Source organism: Stegodyphus dumicola, chromosome 1 (genome assembly GCF_044657685.1).
Source record: "Stegodyphus dumicola isolate Sdum_Otavi_A_Nest chromosome 1, ASM4465768v1".
Lineage (NCBI taxonomy): Eukaryota > Metazoa > Arthropoda > Arachnida > Araneae > Eresidae > Stegodyphus > Stegodyphus dumicola.
The window spans coordinates 98,289,745-98,305,788 of record NC_140768.1 but is presented as its reverse complement, the minus strand read 5'-3'; the positions used below and the strand labels follow the sequence as shown (position 1 = coordinate 98,305,788).

General features: G+C 30.2%; 1 protein-coding gene across 4 annotated transcripts in view; it reads right to left on the bottom strand.

Moving 5' to 3' along the window:
* Positions 1-685: 685 nt before the first annotated feature.
* Positions 686-16,044, bottom strand: part of LOC118195441 (far upstream element-binding protein 1-like) — an 85,002-nt gene continuing 69,643 nt past the window's right edge. For 3 of the 4 annotated variants that reach the window (XM_085817997.1, XM_085818006.1, XM_085818012.1), the window contains exon 19: positions 686-3,060. The gene's annotated coding sequence lies outside the window, so the exon portion shown is untranslated. Of the gene's footprint in view, positions 3,061-3,181; positions 3,306-16,044 lie in introns of all 4 variants that reach the window. The other variant, XR_015041553.1, reaches the window with a different exon arrangement.

Here is a 16,044-nt window from a genome sequence, read left to right as displayed (position 1 = left end):
ATCTTTGTCATTCTATGCCTTCATACAAGGAAATGTGACTAGGATACAGTGGAAGAATTTCCCACATATGGCAGTCAGTAAATTTAATTTGCCACCATACAGTTGGAGGCATTTCAACATTCTGAAATTTCCAGCAAGATTATCGTTAACCTATTTAGTGTTTAATTCAAGATATTAGAATTACCTGGAATAAATGTCAGTTTAAAGTTTAAATTTAGCTGTCAATACATTATAAAATACAATAAACAGAAAATTTTTACAGGTACCAATCTCTGGATTTCAGGTCAAAAATTAATTTAATTTTTTTCCCTTTCTCATATTAATATTATTGTTAATGTACATTTTGATACATAATCAGTAACTGAAATTTATAATTTGGTTTACCTTCTTTTATACCCTGTTAAAAATATTTTTAAATTTTGTGAAAAAAGAATGATCTGGCACATCAGTTCCTTTCAGATTGTGCATTTGGCCTGCTTGCAATTTGCATATGAGACCACTGCCTAACAATAATATATATGCTTCTCAAATGTTAAAATTGTAAAATTTGTATGAAATATAGTTGCACACATATTTCTATTCTGACAGATATGCTCTTAATGCAAACTTTCACATTAAAATGCATTTAACAAACAAAAAGCAGTCATTCTAATTTTTAAACTTGTGTAAATTAACACAACCATAAGAATTTTAGTATTTTTTTTATTTAATACGTCTAAAGTTTACAAGCATTATATACATCAGATCAGAAATAAGATTTTAAAAACTGCATTATTAAATGAATTTTCCTATCACATACACATTTGGCAATCTTAAGAAGTATAAAATTATGGTAGAATAATTATAATGAACCTGATCCGTTTTGCATTCTAAGGTTTGGACTTCAGAACTGTCACACCTGTAGCCTGTTCTACAAAAATGATTAATCCTCTGCAAACCACTCGAAGAATGCCAACTTAGTAAAAAATGCATAAAATTTAATTAATAAACCAAATAAAATTTCTCTCATTTTTACATAAGTAAAAAAAGTAAAAATTTCTATCCTTTTTATTAGCATATTTAAATTTCTTTCTACAGCATACTTAAAGTCACTAACGTGTATGTGTTTGTCTCAATACAATATTACGGAATTCAATCAAAATTATCCAATCAGTAATTGCTTAATTATTTCTCACTAATGCTTACAAAAATAACCCCCCCCCAAAAAAAATATATTTTCGGCAATTTAATTACATTAGATGACAACAAACACTCAAAATTCAAAATTGTATACTAAAATATAAAAAAAAATTATATAGCTCTCTTGTACAAATTAATAATTGTAATATGAAAGTGGGGATACTAATGTTCAAACACAAATAAATTATAGTAAATAATTTAAACAAAAGACTGGTGTCTACATATAAATATGCAACTATACTTCAGCAATTTTGTGAGCTGAATTTGAAATGAATCCTGAAAGAAATGTTAGAAGCTGAAAGAAATTCAATTACGATGTACATACACAATCTCTTAAATATCCCCCAAGATACCATTTTTCAAAAGGGAAAACTTTAACATTGGCAAATTTTAATAAAAGAGGAGGATATTGAAGGGAAAAAGTAACATCTGAAACCAATTTAAGTAAAACAAAACATTTTTCATATACTAGCTCATTAAGTATATAGAAAAGAAACATACAACTTTTAATTATTAATATAAATGCATTCACCCATCATAATTAAATACCATATGAAATACTTAAGTATTAAGTAAAACAGACAACAGAAAATAAATGCAGTTATGGAATTTTGTAAGAAATAATATAAAATGAAGGAAATATTTGAGAAGGAAGACTAAATGAATTAAAAACTTCTTGAATGCAGGGATTCTAAAACTAAGATAAAAACTTAATTATATTTTTATATCAAATAACATGCACACTTCGAAAAGCAAAAAGCAAATTCATAATATATTACAAAAATGCTATACTGATTTCCAAAACTAGATACATCACAAAACAGCATATTTTGCTAAAAAATAACCTGCACAACTAAAAAGAAGACATGTAATTGCAGATTTCATTAGTACTTGGCAAAAATGCTTACTTCTTAAAATAAAATCCCAATACTTACCTTTGTTTACAGACAGTTAAAAAATTTCAAAAAATATATTTTCAAAATTTACTTTCCAGTTTATAATAAATAATTTATGTAAAAGTGCATAAAAACATTTAAGCAAAAGGCTGAGAAGTTTATTTGTTAATTAACCTTTAAAAACTTCTATGGCTATATAAGCAAAAATATTATGAAGAACTAAAAGTTCACTTGCTTATACATCCACTGACCGAATTTAATGTTTCATTGAATGCATATAGCAAGTTTAAATTAGTATATGAACATATATAAACCACGCTTTTTTACTGTAAAACAAAACACATACTTTGTTAGTGAAATTGAGTATATTTCGCTACAAAAATTATTTTGTAAGTGCATTAAAATTATAGCTTACTGTCATGGAAAATGTCTTTTAGCGAAAGTCATGTGTTTTCACATATTTCAACTACACAGCATCAAAAAATATCACACAAATATGGAATGAATTTTATTTTACAATTATGAACTACACATCATACACTATCTTTAAAAATTATGAAGTTAAACAAAAACTGAAACTTATGTACATTATGCATTTCAAATACATAATTAAAAATTAAACTAGAATCATTTCAAATTATACCATTATTGAACCAGGGATCTGCAGAAGCCTATTTAGAGCTTGAGACTTGCAGCTAATAATCTAAAATCAAACAAAGTAAAACAAAAATGCAAAGTATTCTGGGGAATGTCTGGTTAATTACGATGTCATTTTCTTAATATCCTGGTAGATGAAAAGAACATTAAAACGAATAAAATTACAGAACATGAATTTCACACTACAGTCAGATGTCATAACTATTATAGCATCCCAGTTTACTTTCCAAAAGCATAATCACTCTGAGCACAACATGACAAATGGATAAAACTTCATATTCATAGGACAGCACCAGATGACATAATGAAACTATATCAGCAAGGTATTCTGCAAAAAAATACAACAAAAAAATTGCATATTTGATACATATTTAACTCAAGTGCCTAAAAAGGAAAAAAAAATTATTTAACACTTCAGGAATCCACTTCATAACTGCTAGCCTACTTACCACAGCTTACCTCAATGTTTACATTGGCTCCCAGAATGCTCTGGAACGCCAAGCATTAGGGGCTAGCAGAACGGAGCTTTAATTTTGAGATGCCTAATCAATGCCACCAAATGTTATAGATCATCTGTAGTATAATACAAGGCCAATAAGAAATTTATACAGCCATAAAATTATGTATTGCCATATTAAAACAAAAAATACAAAATTTAATTTGGACGCATCAGAAACCAGAGGATACAAGAAAATATCAAAACATATTGACAACGAATTATAGAAAAAATGTTTTCTGATCAATTGTGACATTTTATCATCCAAGAAAATGACCAATTTCATACATTTGAAAGAAATATAAACAAGCAAGATATAACAAATTACTACTTAAAACAAACCCCAAAAAAAAAAAAAAAACACCCAATTTTGAAAATACAGAATAAAATAGCAGTAAAGACTGCAAAAACATAACCTTGAATCCTTCATTACCACATTAAATAAAACATTAGCTAATGGAAATTTCAAAATAATTAACAGTCAATAAATCCAACTACAAACAAAAAGAATGAGCAAAATGGAAGAAATATGCTTAAATTAAATTACATAAAACAACCAGGTATTACACTACAGCATCTACATTAAAACTATCATATGTACTTCAAAACAATAAAAAATCATATTATATGAAAACTTTTTTTTAAATATTTCTACCCTCTTTTGTAATCAAATTTATCAAGAGTAGGGTTTTTTTTTATTGCAACACTTTTTAGTAGCCCATGCAAACCAATTATATTATAAAACCAATTTCGAAGAAATAGCACACAAATTTTCACATATTTATGAAAAGTTGTGTCTATATTTCATATAATTAATTTTACATGAAAAAAAACCATAAAAAAATTCAATTCCCTAGTAATTAAAGAATACACAAAAACGGTTAACAAAAACCAAATGAATTAAATCTTAGATACATAATACATGAAAGTTAGGAACTTTTTTTTTTAATATTGCAATGTTACAACATAAAACTGAATGAATTATTTATTAAAAGATTTAAACTATTATGAAGTACATTGATTGAGTTTTAATCATTCAATAATGCAACAGAAGATTAATTAAATTTAAAAGACACATTAAAGATCTGATGTTCTATTTTTATGGTTTCTAATTTTTGTTCTGTCAAATGCAACACTTAAAATTGTATACCTATGACATTGCATGGAAGTTAAAAGATTTAATGTTTTGCTCAATTACAGCAACTGCCAAGTCACATGGAAGAAAAATATATGGTAGTTAACAGTTCAAAAATTAGGAAGACTTCGCTAATTAATTAATTAGGAAGACTAATGTCAGTATTACAAAATAACTTAAAATTATGAATCTATTTTATTTTTGTAATTGCAGACTACAGCCCTCAGCTTAACCCCTTAAAGCACACATTAATTTCTAATTTTCGGTCAAAAAATCACCTATTTTTTTTCTTGCATAAATCTGATAAATTGGCATATTCAAAATTGTCATCGTCAGAGTCGCTCATTATCAGATAACTTTTTTTAAATTACAAAAACACTTAGTAATATAATTTGCAGTTAACTGATTACTTTTATTATATTTACGTAATAAAAATGGATATATTACCTTTTCCACACCAAACGACTACTTTATAGCAAAGAATTCCTAGCAAACTTATAGCTAATCATCAAAATGCGCCACGTGGTTTACACAAGAAAAATGCTTAATAGTGGTGTCATCTATGTCAAATAAGTTTAATTATAATCTAGCCTATTTATTTTTACTGGAACGGATCTCAGACAAGCATTAGAAATAAAATAACGCGAGATACAAGGGCGCCCGTGTGAAACACGGGCATGTACAAATTTGCCGGAAACTTTCGCCCGTGTGAGACACGGGAAAATGCATTAAGGGGTTAAAAAATAATTCATCTTTATACCTAGTTGCCATTAAATAGATAGCAAAATGTAGAACATGTTATACAGCTAAAAAAGCCAGCCAGATCTAAAAAAGTAAACCTAATAAAATTGGATTACCAAAAAAAAAAAAATTCAGTGTTCCAATTCTTTATAAAGAGCAAAGACTTTGCATTAAGTCTACTTCAACATTACTGAAATAAAAATTCTTTAAACAACAAACTGACAGGTCAAAATGTTTCCCTAATGAGATATATCACACAGAATTCCAAATTAAAATATTATTTTAATAAAACAGAATGTACTCGAACATAAATTTCTGACTTATTTGCATCACTAAAGCTTACATAGAAAAAAAACTAAAACATACTTTCTGCACAAGCCACCCTCTTATTTGTTTTAAAATGGCAATCTTAAGTCTCTGGCTTCATTTTCCTTAAATGTTCGAAATTCAGATTTATTAACATTAATACATATGCCAAATGAATTAAATATACTTAATAAACACTGCTTTTACTCTCAAAATAAAAGCAGAAATTTCTAATTTCTGTTTAAAATGATATATACATTTGTTTTTTTTTTTTGGTAGTTATTCCACTTTTTACTAAAGCAATCAAGACAACAAAGGTCAAGGATTATTAAAGCCAAAGGGATTACTCTCTACACCACATAGTACTAGTACAACTAACTGGTACAATAAAATCTATTCTGTATTCCACCTCTCAAAATGACAGTTTTATCACACCACAACATTCTCCCCAATTGATCCATTGATTCCAACCTCCATTGATCCATACATACCTATATGCTTATTGATTCAGCTTGCAAACAGACTGAACAATATTTGGTTCAGAAATTTGCCATTCAGTAGAATGAAATCTACACCATAGATATAACTTCTAATTCTGAGCTACTTAGTGGAAGGTTACAAAGGGTTTTGCTCCCAGAAGAGATATACTCAGACCTGGATATAATTTTGGTCCAGTCTTTAAGACAGAACTGAATTACAGCAAAACAATAAAAATAAAGAAAGACTATCAGACTGAGAAAAATGATGCATTACGTAAGGAATTTTTAAGGGAAATTAGCCCACATCCACATTGAACATGGAAAAACCATGAAAACTGCAATGCAGTTCTACTGTCATCGAGGTTTGAACCTGGGTCGAACTACCAGTGTTCAGCGATCTTACCACTAAGCTACTGGTAAACGCAAGTCATTATGATACACACCCAAAAGTCAAAAGATTTGTGGTTCAGTACTGGAAGGACTGCTTTTACCCCTCTGCTAATTCTGCAATTTCCACGTGCAACACAAATGTAGCAAAATTTGCTCAGCTAGCGATATCTGTTTGCTATCTCTATTAAGAGGATGTCCTGCTATTTCAAACTTTAAATTGGGTTTTGGTGAGCAGACTGACAGACTGAGAGTTGGTCTGTCCCCATATCTCATATATTTACTTAAAGTTCGCGAGTCAGTTTACTTACTGTTAATTCTTTGTGTATCTTGATGTGGCAACCCTAAAGAATTTGTCTGTCACGAGGATCACGTGCGCAGATGCGTATTCTGTTTGATAAATAGTTGCATTTTTTAAGATTTTGTAGAATAAGAAATGGCATGAAAAATAAATGTTGGTTTTTTAAAAAGTGCCGGCTCAGATTTTCGAACCTATAAATTACTTATTAAACAACACTTGAGTTGTCAGAGGGTTAACTAACATCAACAGATAGTGCTATCACCACAATCAACATTAACTGCATAATTATATACCACTTTAAATGAAATTCATGGAGATTACATGCATTTAAAAAACTAGACACATGACTAGAGGGAAAACAAGTATTCCTTATTTAACTATCATACAGAAGTTAAATATCACGACAACCTATTGATGAGAATTTAAGATGCTTCTATTTCTATTGGCATCCAAAATACAGCACTATAAAACAAGAGAGAAGAACAAAATAAGCCTTTAATTTTTCTAGCCATATATTAATTTAAATAGTAAGAAAATGTTAACACAAAGAGTTCTCAATCAGGGGGAAATTCATAGTTTTAAAGAAGGAAAATGTGATCAGCCTTTTATTTAGAATTTAAATATTCAGTTTCAATTTATGAATATTAAAAGCTCTTTTATTCAAGTTTTGGTATTTACCAACATTCACTATACTTTTTGTTGCTTAAAAATACATATTAAAAAATCATCTAAATTTAGAAACATATATATTTACTTTTCTAATTTGCGAAAGGAGTGGGAGAAATGATCCTCTAGTAATGGTAAGAGAAGTGCATGGGGATCATCCCTCCCAAAAAAAGTTGAGAACCCCTGGTCAAGACCTATGCATAATGCTAATACTTGTATATTTAAGCTTCTATATAATCTTTTTAACCAAACAAGAAACTATTATTATTATGCATAGAAATAAATGCAAATCTTTAATGCGACACTAGCTTTCATTCCTAAAATCCCTGAAAATATTCAATCTTGTCATCTTGTTATTTGAATGTTACACTATGTATAAATTAATTTCTATCCTGTTAACACTGTTCAAAACTCACTGTATAAATTTCAAGTTACATTCAACATATTAAAATCTATAGAAAAATGTATACACTTGCTGCTAATACAGTCTAGCTGGAAAAAAGAGTTAGAGGTGAAAGAGAAACACTGTACACAGACTTAACATTAATACACATAAAATGAAATTTAAATATTACCAACCAGAACTATGACAATAAAAATGAATTATTAAAGAAATAAAATTTCATTACATAACTAGTTGACGAATATGTATATACATATAATAAAATTAATCTTTTGATTTCTCTAATTTTTCTAACTCAGGATTTTCATTTAATATGAATAAATAATTTTTACCTCCCTGATAACGTATTATCAACATGCATATAAATTAAGAATCTGCCCCCAAAAAAAAGCTGAATTATCAAAACAAAAAGAAAAAATACTGTTAACCAATACAGAATTTTGCACAGAGAAAAAAAAAAAAAAAAACCATCATCAAACTAGAAAGTACAACCTATTGAGCTCAAGAATTACCTACAAGCCTGAAATTAAAAATTTACTTCACCTTCCAGCACGCACGTATGCGCAAAATTTACGACACATTGTTTTTAATAAACATTTTTTGCATATCAAAGCTGAGACGTCCGAATGTCATTTCTATTCCTCCTTTCTACCCTTCCCCACAACATGGAATGTGCCAACAGGAAGTCATTTGACTTTTTTTTTAACTGGGCATTTGTGGTTGCAACTTTTCCGTAAAAGTTATGACACGCACATGTTCATGGGGTAAAATTCGAAAGATATTTTTCGCTCAATTATTTTGTGTTATTAATTGCAGTGTATTATTTTAATTTGAATACATTTGGCTCTGTAAATTTTACATCAGTTTTCATGGCAAAAAAATATGGGCAACCAGTTGAATTTGCTCGCATTCTTTAAGAATTATCTGATGAAGAAAAGGCAGACAAGGAAACCTTTGGATGGGAGAACAATAGTGATTTCCATTCCTTATTTTCGTTTATTTTTTTTTATAAATAAATAAAAATATTAGTTAGTTTAAAGTGCGTTTTTGTAACCAGTAAGAAGTAAATTTCCTTGCATAAGTAAGTAATGCTAAACTTACTTTTTTCCCTACCAAGGTGTTTTTTTTATTTGTCTATACTTGCCTTTGATGAATATTAAAATTAGCTTCGATTTTAAAATATAATTATTAAATTATAAATTTAAAATGTTCTATAATAAAATATATCATTGCATTTCCATCTCCCTAACATAATAACTTACAAATAATTTACTTATATTTGAATGTGATATCATTTGAAATAAGATTAATATTTTATTTCTTAACAAATTTATTATCAATATTCACTCATTTCTGTCGTTTTTCATGCCAAAAACAGTAAAATAACGGACGTCATAAAAATACGACTCGTGTAAAATTGCATAGCGTGCGTGCTGGAAGGTTAACATAATCACAATACAAGATACACAAAACTTAAGTTGAAATCAGAATTTGAAAAGAAGAACTCATAAGCTTCAAATCACTCCTTATGCATACTTGCCAACCTATGACGCTCAAACATCAGGAGATTTTTTCACAAAGTTAAGAAGACTTTTTAAATGATGAAAATATAGTTTTTAATAATGAATTAACTTTAAATAGTAACTATTTCTTAAATGCAAGCAACACAAAAATACTTTACACATAAAAAACATTTTTATTACTTGCATTGTTTAAGAAAACAACAACAACAAAAAAAAAAAAAAAAAAAAAAGACACTTTAATCAGTTTTCGTACAAATGTTATAAACAGTGGCAGATTTTGCTTTCTTTAAGAAAGAAACTTCATAATTTTGTTCATAGCAATTGCCACATAGGCCTGCTTTCTCTAATAAAAGTTTTTCTAATGTGTCATCACTAATTTTAGATCTAAATTTAGTCCTCAGTTTCGCAACAACACTGAAAATCCTCTCACACTCTGCATTACTATGGTGAACTGTCAAGATGACCAACATAATTCTATACAGTTCACTATATTTTAAAATTCCATCAGCATCTTTCAGTTTTCCAATTAAACTCCACAGGGTGTCAATCCCAGCTGATTTTATAACTTCATCCAAGTTTTCTAATTGTAAACTGCTGTTATGCAGCTGTTGGAAATGTTTCAATTTTTCCTTCCTTTTAGAACTCCTTTCAAGATAATGGTAAATATCAACACTGTGTTCATCCACATTTATTGGTAAAAAACCTGCCCCCTTTTCAGCTGTTAAATTTAACAGGTGCACTTCATAATCTGCAAATCTGAATTTTCCTTTCTCCAGATGCCTGCAACACCAGTCTTAATACTGGTGCATTATCAGCACCAAGTGCTAAGCAATTATCCAGAGGGACTGCATTTTCTTTTAAAGTTTTAATAATTAGCTGTGCTATAGTAAAGCCTGTCAAATGTCCTTCTAAAGTGGGAACAGAAAGTAAACTGCACTCATTTTCTGAAGACTCTGGATTAAAAAAGAAACAACAATTGGATACAGTTTTGAATCAGTACAGTCAAAAGTCGTTAATTCGGACACCCATAATCCAGAATGATCTATAATCCGGACCTCAAAAGCTACAAACTTCTTATGGCTGCAAATATGCCTGTGCGCGTGCGCAAAATATTCGCTTCCGATAGCGAAGAAAGTGACAGAGGTTATTGAAAATGAAAACATTTTGATTGACAAATTAGTCGGTATTCTCGACACAGCAATTATAGGACTTGAACAGCGGAACAAAAAATTATGTCTGTTTATAGAATTAAAGAGAATGTATTATCACATAAAAAACGAAGCAACTTAAACAACTTACATTGAAAGAAATGTTTAATAAAGTAAACAAATAAATATTAAGCTTTTCTTTTATAAATTTTGATACCCTTTAGATCATAATTGTTCTTTACTTCATAAATTTTGATACCCTTTAGATCATAATTGTTCTTTATTTCATAAATTACGGTTTCATATTTTTAATTTTATAATTTCTGAATGCCATCTTACCAGATTTAAACTGATGATCTATAATCCGGAAAAACCGATAATCCGGAACCGCCGAAGAATGGATTAACGACTTTTGACTGTATTATTGCTTCCATCCCTGGAGAAGCAGAACGGAGCTGTTTTAACGCAATCAATAACTGAAGATTTATTTTTCAAATCCATTTCTTGAACAATTGCACCTGTTTTGGTTCTTGCACTTGAGTATTTCTTAGCGATTTCACTATCGGGAAACATTTTTCTAAATAACGCTGTAACGTGATCCAATGCATTCAGTGGCAGGTTGTGCTCCAGTAAAAAGGAAGAGAACAGACATTCTGCGTTAATAACTTTTTGGTCCTTTGTTTCCGAAGAAAAATTTAATTTTTCGTTTTTTTCAAACCAACTCATGTTGTCCTTGTGTTTTTGTGTACACACATGTTTGAGAACATCTGCCCTTCCACCATGCGAAATCGAAAAATCGCAATGACAGGCGGTACACATTGCAAATTCATTACATTTCCTTGAGGAAATAATGGAAGGAAAGTCAACTGTGTATGATTTTTGAAACGTACACGAGTATTTCACCTTTCTCGCAGACATAACAAAAGATGATAATTTCTAAAATTATTTTTGGAAGACACATGTACTCACACAACTCAGAACAAAATGACTGAAATAACTAAAGAACATCCAAACAACAGCTTGCTTTGTCCTCATTGGTTAATATATGCCAGGTGACACGCAGTGGAGCACGATGCCCATTGGAGAATGACGTTTCTGGAGATGTATATGCTCTCACTCACAAAGCAGAATTTATCTAATTCGCAAGGTTTTGTTTTAGATATAATCCAGAGAAAATTCAATTGCTTTCAGTTTAGTTTGTTAGAAAATTCAATTGCTTTGTTTAAGTTGCTTCATTTTATGTGATAATACTTTCTCTTTATTTCTATAAACACATAATTTCTTGTTCGGTTACAAAGTTCCGCTGTTCAAGTCACGTAATTGCTGTTCAAGTCACGAGAATACCGACTAACTTGTCAATCGAAATTTTTTCGTTTTCACTAACCTCTCTGTCACCTTCTTCATGTCTTTATCCATTTTTTGCAGCAATTCCACTTTTTGTTTGATGGACATCGAAACATACTTTCGTTTTGAAGATCCTTTGGGAGCTCCAGCATCGGAAATTCTATTTGACATAATCGAAAGTTCAAGTTTACTTTTATAAAATTGCTCTTACAGTCTGCAAAAAATAAGCCGGATCCAATTCAAAGATTAAGGAACAACGCAATCATCAACATTAACTGAAATAGATAATTAGATAATTTTAGCTTATACCGTCCGTTATACATTAAACATGCACGCGAAAACGCAATCTGTGCTTGCACACACACACATGCGCAGTCGTAAAGGTCTTACGCCCACGTGTAAACGCCTATGCGCATGTGTCAACGCGGCGCATGCGCAGAAAGTTTTTAGCTTTGAGGTCCGGATTATAGATCATTTCGGATTATGGGTGTCCGAATTAACGACTTTTGACTGTATTCAGTTATGGCAGTGCACATGAGGGCTATCTGCCTAAAGAAAGGGATGCCTTCGTGGAGGACTTTCCAAGGAAAACTGGCTCGCATACATGTTAAACATGCAGAAAACCAACCTCGGACCTACCAGTGTTCCGCGTCTTTACCGCTTGGCCGCTGGTGGGCCCCCATGTTGCCCACAACACAGCCATCCTCATGTTAATAAATAAATACAAAATAAAGATACCCATCTATAAATTCGACAAATAACATGAAGATGTATGTGTATCATATATATATATATGACTGGCATGTATCTTAAGAACCTAATAAAACAATGAAAAAAAATGAGCCAAGGGAAAGGGTCACAGACTATACTGTATATAAGAAAACTATAACAATTCGAATAAACAGTTTAAAAGGTTTTTAAAAATTAAATCAAAATATTTCTTGAATATCTTCACAAAGTTTAGATTCATAAAAATAATCAGCAGTTATGTTATGCCTTCAAACATTCAGACAAAAAAGGGGTTACCGATCAGTGTTAGAGCTAGTAATGAATAATAGTATCAAAACAGGCCACTTCTTGAAAGTTTTGCTTTGGTTTTATGCAAGCCTGATTAAATCTCAATAAGCCAGCACTGAAGTAGTTCATGAGCTCTGTTTTTAACACGTTGAGCTCGGCGCCGGTCTCTGGGGAATGGCAGTGAACTTTCCGTGTGGCCAGCGTCGGTCCCTAGGTACCGGCACTGGAGTATTCATATAGCTGGCTTTGGTCCGCAGGCCTGACAGTATTAAAGTTAAAAAATAAATATAGTCTCAATGAAATGTGATCAAATTTAGTTTTAATGAAATGTATTGAAACATTCTAAACAAAAATACGGCTTAGCTCGCTGCCAGCTGAAGGGAAAGGACAGCAAATTCGGCGCCGCGCTCAACGTGTTAACTTACATGTGTTTTGGATTCTTAGAAGATCCAAACAACTATTAACTATGTTCTGCAAAATGATGCTATAAAAACAGAGTGGAACAAATCAATACTTCTTAAATTTGTATTTAGATGAATTTATGGAGTTCACAAACAAGCTTTATTTTGTTGCTATTTTAAATGACTTGACAATTTTTGATTCTCAGAACATATGGCACAAGTTTTAATGCTTGAGCTCACATTTACTATTTTTTCTTTCTTATATGCTGTATCCTTAATTTGCAACTGTTGATTATGTAAATAAAGATATTCTGTGGTTTAATATTTAAATAAAGAACATGTTACTTCAAAATACTGCCCGAATAACTGCTGCATGTGTGATGGAATACATGCCTGCTTTTAGCTTTTATATTTAATGAGAACTATGTTCAGTCAATAGGAAAATATGTAAATTATAACAAATCTATCACTATAACTTGCTGGCACATAATCAAAAGACTGTGAAGTGAATTTAGATAATCTTTCATGCCACCGTGGTTTCTTTTATTTTAATGAATTTTGAACGTAGCAAGAAACTGATATTACAATTGAATTACCACGTAGCTACTATGCCGTTTGGTTATTTGATTAAGGCAGAGCACATGAGGGATGGGGTGCCTCTGTGGAGGTCTTTCTAACTCCCTCCCCCACACAAAAACGGGGATAAAACCTAGGTTGATCTAATTAAGACACAGTAACACGCCGAATAAATACTAATTCAGAAGTCAAACAACAAAAATCAGCATTATATTTACAAAATTTTCACAGTACACATTTTTCTGTGAAAATTTTGTAAATATAACATTGGATTTTTGTTGTTTGACTTCTGAATTAGGTTGATCTACCAGTCTTCAATGACTTTTACCACTTCGTCAATTTGCAAACTGTCTAATGTACTTTAATTTGTTCAAAAGTATTTACTTTTCATACATAACTATGCTTCTAGTAAGTTAACACTAAATTTTTAATTAAAAGGCTTTTGTACTAGTGTTAAAAAGTGGACTTTTAACAAATTTCTTGCACATTCATGACACTCCCAAAATACTTCATAGTAGCCGATTAATCAGGCACTTTCTCAAGTATATAAATGATATGATTTAAAAGTGAATTAAAAGAAAAAACTTTGAAAAGCAAAAAGAATGTATCAAATAATTTCTGGAATGGATTAAGCATACAAATGAGAAGAATGGGCATTCATAAAAGGAAAAGTATTACCCAAAAGAATTAACTTTTATTGTATTAATAAGTTTATATGTGTGGATTAAAGTTAAGATAAAAGTAAAAAAAAAACTTACTTTTACCTTAACTTTAAATCCACTCATAAAAACAAAATTTAGTTAAAAAATCAAATAATTTCATAATCACATTAATATGTAGTATAAAATTATAATTTTAAGTATTATTAAATACTTAAAATTATCAAAATAAATATATGTATTTACAATTTAATTGTTTTAATGCTTCATCACTTAGGTTCACACATATAAATAAAAATTGAACTTCATCATACTTGTCAGTTTATTTATTTAAATGTGTGGATTAAAGTTAAGATAAAAATAAGAAACACTTGACTTTTTATCTTAACTGTAAACACACATATAAAAATAAAACTTGGTAATATAATTATACAATTTCATTAATATCTTTGGGCCATTAATTTACAAAACTACTTTTATTTGTACGTCAGGAATCATCATAGCCTTCCCACTATGCAACAAATTTCGGTACTTTTCCGTTTCGCCGGCACAATCTCGCCAAGCAGACTTTACTGGCGACAACAGACAGTATACACATAATAAATTTTAACAAATGTTAGTTTTAAGAATTTTTTATTTTGAAGGCATAAACATTTTAATATCGTTTAAAATTTTGTAAAAAGCCAATAAATTTGTATAAAGGCATTCATTTAAGAATTTACTATGCTTTCATGTTTCAGTATCCTGATTCGCTGGTTCATATCACATGACCCCATCACGTAAACTACGCTACAAAAATCTAATTCTCTCCATAATTATCTACATTAATTTCAAGTTAAATCTTAATTTGGAATACAAGTTTAAATGCAAGAATTATTTCAATTCGTACGAATAGCTTACTCAGAAATTATGTAAAACCTCAATGCTTTACTTCGCTAGTGCATTCTTATTAGAATTGATGAATTTAACCCTTGACTTTGCCTTTTCTATCCTTTCACCTTCGGGTGAGCGGTGTAATTGCATCCTAATTGACTTAATTACCATGAATGCCCTTAGGACATAAAAGTGAAATCTGGTAAAAATTCTATGTAATTGTAGGCTCGTATTGAAAGAATCAATTTGAGAAGAAATGGCTGTGACTTGTTTTGAAAATGAGGCATTAAAGTCTACCAGCGAGGATATTCAGTTTGGCATCAGTTGTACCATTATTTGTGACTTAATTGATTATTGCCTGCGCTAGTAAAACGGAAAAGCACCCAAATTTCTAAGCAACATCATTCCCTTTATTTAACTTATACCTGCAATCAACACATGAAAACTTTTCTTGGGTGTGGAGACAACAAATTTTCCATAGAATTCTAATTCAAAATGTAATCAATTCACAAAATAACAAGAACAAATGCACACATATATTGCTGTAACTCATAAACTGAAAAATAAATCAATATTGTGTGGAAGAAGTAAATGGAAAAGGATAACAGCCTACATATCCCCAGCTTTACGAAAGTTAATGCGAGATCTACATCAGCAATTTTTTAGTTTAAGAAAACATAGAGCGGTGTCGCTGAAAAGACCGTAAAAAGCATAAATGTCATCAAACATTTGTTTCAAAAGAATTAAGATTTTATGATTAAAATCAAAATGCTATTTAGGACAGTTCTGCAGGACTTATGACATCGTATGAAGAACAACACAACAGAAAAAAGTATCAATCTATACAGGAGTTTGGC